A 6,000-nucleotide genomic window follows, 5' to 3' on the forward strand; every position below is an offset into this window, starting at 1 on the left:
AATGTACAAATCATGTATCATAGAAATGTACACTTGAAACCTATATGGCCCTATTGACCATGTCACCCCAATAAATTTAATAAAATAAATACATAAATAAAAATAAAAAGAGAAGCATCCGCAGCCCCGGCCTGCCCCACCCTGCCCTACCAACATACAGACATTGCCCTCCTTACCTATTTCTAAATGTTACCTGTGCTATCAGTTGCCTCTAAACTGAGTTCTTGGGAAAACTACTAAGAACTGACGCTACAAGTGTTTAAAATATATATTCATTTAGAAGTTTTCCTTCATTACCAAGTTAGAAATTGTAATGCCAAAATAAATGACAGTAGTACACACTCCTTATTCAAGGAAAAGTCACAAACAAAATAGAAAATTTTCACTCTGGTGCCCCCTCTAGAGATTAAACAAGGTGGCTAACGTAACTTGACAAAACTGCTCTGTTTCCTGCAATCTGAAGGACAGACTTGAACACTTGGAAATACCAGGAACATGACATGAAGCCAGGAAGGGCCCCACAGAAGTTACAAGCTCTGTGATTATTTCCTGAACCAAACACCTAAGGTTCTCAGTGGTACCAAGCTTTGTTGGAAGAGCTTGCTTCCCCTGATCCACCAGCTGTGACTTTTTAAGGGATTTCACAGAACTCGAGATTCTCAAGCCAAAGCCACTCTTTATACGATCCTCCAAATATTTACAAAATGTAACACTCTCAATCTTAACTATATTTTGTTGGTAAATACCTTATTTCTTCTAATGACCATACTACCAACAAAAAAAGCAGCTTTCTAAACAAAGTAGCTCAAATAAAACCACACAGACACAACACACACATTCTTAACTCCCAGAGCGTGTCCACAAAGCAAGAAAGCCAGGATTCAAATTCCTTGGCATCCATTCACTGAGCTCCTATGGGCACCACCCAAGGGCATGACCCACCACACCCTCTTCACTATCACACCTCCTCACTAATTTATACTTCTGAAAATCCAAAGAACCCGACTTACCAGATGGTAACAGAATGTTACAAATATTGGACAAATGGCTCCCACCCTGTTCCTCCATCAGGTCAGCCAGCCCAGAACAACTGATCTGTTTATAGAACAACTCCATCCCAGATGAGAGCACTATTGTCTAGCTTTTCTTCCCAAATGGTGCCCCAGGAGCCACTGGTGGCCTGGCAAAAACCTCTAGTTATCTTTGTCTTGGTCTCTCTCCCTGTACTCCAGCCATACACCTCCTGAGAAAGTTATCTGGGCCAAGGATAATACAATGGAGAGAAATCTAGAAATGTCTGGTCTGGGGTAATAAGAATTGTGTTAAGAATTATAGGGGACCCTGGCCAGGTAGCTCAGTTGGTTAGAGCATTGTCACAATATGCCAAAGTTTCGTGTTCTATTCCCAGTCAGGGCACATACAAGAATCAACCAATGGATGCATAAATAAGTGGAGCAACAAAATCAATGTTTCTCTCTCTCTAAAAATCAATAAATCTTTATAAAAGAAAGAATTATAGGGGAGGAAAGTCTATGTGGGTGAATGTATTCCAAAAGCAAATAATTACAATATATGTCTATTTCAAACATATAAGTGGCCTTTATGCTTCAAGTCACATGCTACACAGGAGTTTTGGTTTATGCTGAGATGAAATTGCTTGACAGAAAGCTATGAGGAATATTATAACTGATGACAGAACTATCAGTGGAAAGGATACAGATCTTGGATCTCCAATCATGGCTCTACTACTTAATACTGATTCCACAAATATTTGTTAAGTACCTACATGGACAAGCACTGATTTAAATGCTGGAGAGACAAGACAAAGACCCTGCTCTCAAAGACCTTTGAAGAGTGGGGGAAACCCCCATGTATCGGAATTGATGTCAGAACTATAGGGAGAAAGTAAACAGATAATTAAAGGTAATGTTTGTTTCAGTCAGTGATAACCTAGGGTAAAAATAAAGAGTAAGTGATAACCTCTGATCCTGTTTCCTGATGGGGAAGGATCTACCTACTTAAAATGAGTTGATGAATGTCAACTACCTGGCACATAGCATCCCCAAACATTTACCTGCATACAAATGCACATGCATAGACACTCACTGATACACACTTTCCCCCCTTAACAGCAATATCTGGGATAATACACCTTGGTATGAAATGAAAGCAGAAGGGAAACAAAATATTTGTGTAGTCAATTACACTTATTTCAATTAAGTTGCAAATAATTGCATTCAAAAATGGCAAAACCTAAACAATTAATTCTAACATAAAAGAACAAATAGAAGTCCAGATACTGGGATAACAGTAGCAGTATTAGAAATAATATAAATAGTAACATGGCTGCCTTGTCCACTTTGAAGGCTTGCCATGAATAGCCAGGTTATTTTGCCATACAAATGAGGCTCAGAGATATTAACCCAATGCCACAGGATTAGAAGCTGGGTTTAAATTCTCATCATCAGATTTCTTTAAGGAAAATAAAAGACAATGACCAAGTCCTTCTTAGAGTCACAAGATTTTATACCCAGAATCAACTTTAGGAAACCCTCTGTACCTTTCTGTCCACATCACTTATGACCGAGGTCCCCAGAGGTAAAGGGTTAACCCCAGAGTGGGGTAGCCAGTAATGACAGAGCCAGAGTAGGACCTAGGGCAGGCTTCCTAGATCCCAGCCAGCTTCACTCTCAAGTGCCTGCATCCTCTAGGCAGGCTTTTAGATTTTAACAGAACCGCGAGGGATGGCAGTGACTTCCAGAATTCAATTCCAGTTATTATTTGTCCGTAAAAGCTTCGAGGGAGTTGCACCTAGGTCAAACTGAGGACCTTTACTGGCGGCCAGGGAGCTCTCTTCCAGCAGAACAGAGGGCTCCCTCCTTGGGAAAGCTACCTGCAACACTGTAATAATCCACGGTGCTAGGAAAATGAAGCACCTATCCTGGAAGGGCAAAGAGATCTTTCCCCTGTAATTTTCAGAGTCTGCCTTAAGAAGAAAGCTCCAATTATTTCCGGGGAGGGAAGTGGAGAGAGGAGGTAGTGGCACCCTGAGAGGGAGAGGGGCTAAGAACTGTGTCCGAGCTGTTGACGCGAAAATGGAGAGAGCGCCAGGGCTGTGACACCGGTGAGCGGAGGGCAGCGGGGCCCAGGGCGAGCGCCTGACCACACTCCCTGGCCACTCCCTCCCCGCTGCCCGCAGAGCCACCTCGAACCGAGGCGGCGGCCGGAGCCGTTAAGATTCCGACGGCAGGAGTCGCCATGGCAACCGGATTCATCTTGCAGACAAACTCCGCTTCAATGCACTGGGTCCCTCTCGGGCCTCAAGAAACTACCAGTTCGATGAGAGCAGAACCCGTCACGGGTGGGTGCCATTCGCTCTCGAGGCTCGCCTGCGGGGGGAGACGGGCAGGGGGCAGAGGGGGGCGGGGCTGGGGGAAACGGGAGGTTGGCATCTCTTCCTGGGTCCGGGGCGCCCCAACCCCAGGCTGCGAGCAACCGGAGTGCAGGGCCACTAGCGGGGTTTGATCCGTGCGTGAGCAAGCGAATGAACTAGGGTGCTAGGGACCGCGAAGGGCATCCAGAGGGCTTCTGTGGAGTTCTCGGGCCTCGCTCGCGTCTCCAGGCGGAAGGCGAGCGGATCACAACTGCTGCTTGGATTTTCCGCACAGGCTGGGAAAAGCCGGTGGCCGAGCCCTCCGGCCGCGCAGCGAGCCCTGTCATTCGACTACTCGACATCCTCCACGGCTTTGCCACCTCCCGCCCCGGGCTCCGGGCAGCCGCCTCACCCCAGCTCAGGTGCTCTTTGTGGAGGGAGCCATCGGTGCAGGGGGACCGAGATGCTCGCTCCACGGCGGCGGGGCGGGAGCGCTCTGCGGCGCCGGCGCCCGTCCGTAGGCGGCGCAGCCTCCGCGCCGCGGCCGCCGACACCCCTCGCTCGCTCCGCGGCGCGGGTTTCCCCTCCTCTCCCTCTCTCTCGAAACCTTCGGCTTACAACTTTGCCGAATTACAGTTACCCATCCCTTTCGAGTCAGCGAAGATGCCAGGGGTGGCGGGGGTTCCGCTCGGAGCCCCTCCTTCCCTGTCGCCACCTCCGAGGCCACCAAGCCTCAGGGTTCTCCCCCTCGGAGCCTCCGGGCCACCAGCTCCCGACAGCAGCGGTGCCCGCAGCCCGCAGGCGAGGCCACGACCCCCGCGCCCCGGCTCCCGGTGACTGCAGTGGGGCGGGCGTACCTGGTACCCTGCCGGCTCCCTGGGCATCCGAGCGCCTCTCAAAGAAAGGAAGAAGGGACCCTCATCCTCTGGGGCGCCTTCCTCTGGGCTCGCCTCGCTCTGCGCCGCGCTTGCAGCCATTTTCCCAAATCCAGCTTGGCAGCCGGGAGCTATCTAGGTCCTGTTCCCACCCAGACCCAACCTGAAGGACGGGTTTAATATTTACCTACTGGTCGCGGAGCCTCGGAGAGGGAGCCTGAGGGCGCGCGGCGAAACCAGCGCGGGACCCGAGAAGGGCGCCCACCCCCACGCCACCGCGCGGTGCCACTTAATGAATGAATGCGGCGAGCGAGGCGGCACGGCCCCCTTACCTGAGCAGCCCCTGCATGCTGGTGAGGCGGCTCTGCGCTCCGGGTACAATGGGATCCGGTTAAACAGTTTCCTTCACAGCCTCTCGTAGGTTACTAACTCGCAGGTGACATCACCCTCTCCTCCGCTGATAGGATACAATGCGGCGCTCACTGCGCATGGACTGCCCTGTCCGCCCCGCAGACTCCTGGGAGTTGTAGTCCCAATTTCCCAAGAAGAACCCGGGTAGCTGGGTTACTGGGGTTAGTCGAACTACACTTCCCGACGCGTTCCTCCGCCTGTTTGGCTCCGCCCCTAGTCCCGCCCCCACGGGGACCCGCCCCCTCCCCGCCCCCTCCCCGCCCTCCAGCTTTGCAGTGGTAGCGGTGGTCGTTCAGAAGCTAAATTGCGGACAGCGCGGGCGAAGGGGGGGGGGGGGCGGCATCCTGCGGTCGTGCTCTTTGACTTGACCTCCATTCGGCGGGTGGGGGCTCTGAGGGCCCCCAATGCTCCGGGGCTGGCGCGCACCGGCCGGGCAGCTCTGACCCGCCGCGCTCTGCTGGCCCCAGCTGCAAACAGAAGATTCAGCCTTTCACTGCCCTCCCTACGCGTAGCAACTAATTAATGGGACGCACGGGTTTCTGGGTCACACGCAGTCCGGGAATCCCCCGCGCCCCCGGGGACGAGGCGAAGCCCACTCTGAGGGAGAGAAATAAATCCCGAGGGCACCACTCGGTACAGTTTACCTCTCTGTCTCCCCTTCTCCGGTTTAACGGAGTTCGCCGGGAAGAGCTCAGCCGGCCGAGCTGACAGTGACGGAGGCTGTCACTAATGAAAACGCCGCGTAACCGACGGACGGCCGCCCAGCCCGCCGGGCCCGCGCCGCGCCTGCGGCTGCAGAGATACTGCGATCGCGCGGCCGCGCTTTTGTTCTTCGCTGCAGCAGCCTTCCCGCTCCCAGGGCTTTCACCTCCCAGGAAGACATCTTTCTCTAAAGTTTTAATAAATGACATCTATGCGTACACACGTACTTTTAAATCCATAACACTGTGCCTTCATTTTCCATGCTTTTAGCCTCAAATATTTTTAAATGACCTAAACCGAACAGCGTGCAGCTGTTCAAGAACTGCCCTGATTTTAATATACCTAAATGTTAAAGGGGAGCAGAAGGTGTGTGTCAGCGTTCTGAACCTTCAGGAAGATTTTATTTTTAATATGTAAAATATTTCCGTGGCGTTTTTCACTGTTCAATGAATAACAAATATGAAAAAATTAACATTGAGAGCCAATCTCAAGGTGCCTTTTTATTTCCTTTTTTTATAAGGGAGCTTTTTTTAAATTATTATTATTATTATTAATCCTCACCGGAAGATATTTTTTCCATTGCTTTTCAGAGAGGATGGGAGAGAGAGAGAGGGAGGGAGAGAAACGTGGATGTGAGAG

At 50.9% G+C, this 6,000-nt stretch overlaps 1 protein-coding gene across 2 annotated transcripts in view; it reads right to left on the bottom strand.

Annotated features, from left to right (window-relative positions):
* Window positions 1-4,658, bottom strand: part of DAAM1 (dishevelled associated activator of morphogenesis 1) — a 152,833-nt gene extending 148,175 nt beyond the window's left edge. The window contains exon 1 of one of the 2 annotated variants that reach the window (XM_087820135.1): window positions 4,581-4,658. The gene's annotated coding sequence lies outside the window, so the exon portion shown is untranslated. Of the gene's footprint in view, window positions 1-4,435 lie in introns of both variants that reach the window. The other variant, XM_087820142.1, reaches the window with a different exon arrangement.
* Between the last annotated feature and the right edge of the window lie 1,342 nt (window positions 4,659-6,000).

Source organism: Miniopterus natalensis, chromosome 1 (assembly GCF_054644295.1).
Source record: "Miniopterus natalensis isolate mMinNat1 chromosome 1, mMinNat1.hap1, whole genome shotgun sequence".
NCBI classification, from domain to species: domain Eukaryota; kingdom Metazoa; phylum Chordata; class Mammalia; order Chiroptera; family Miniopteridae; genus Miniopterus; species Miniopterus natalensis.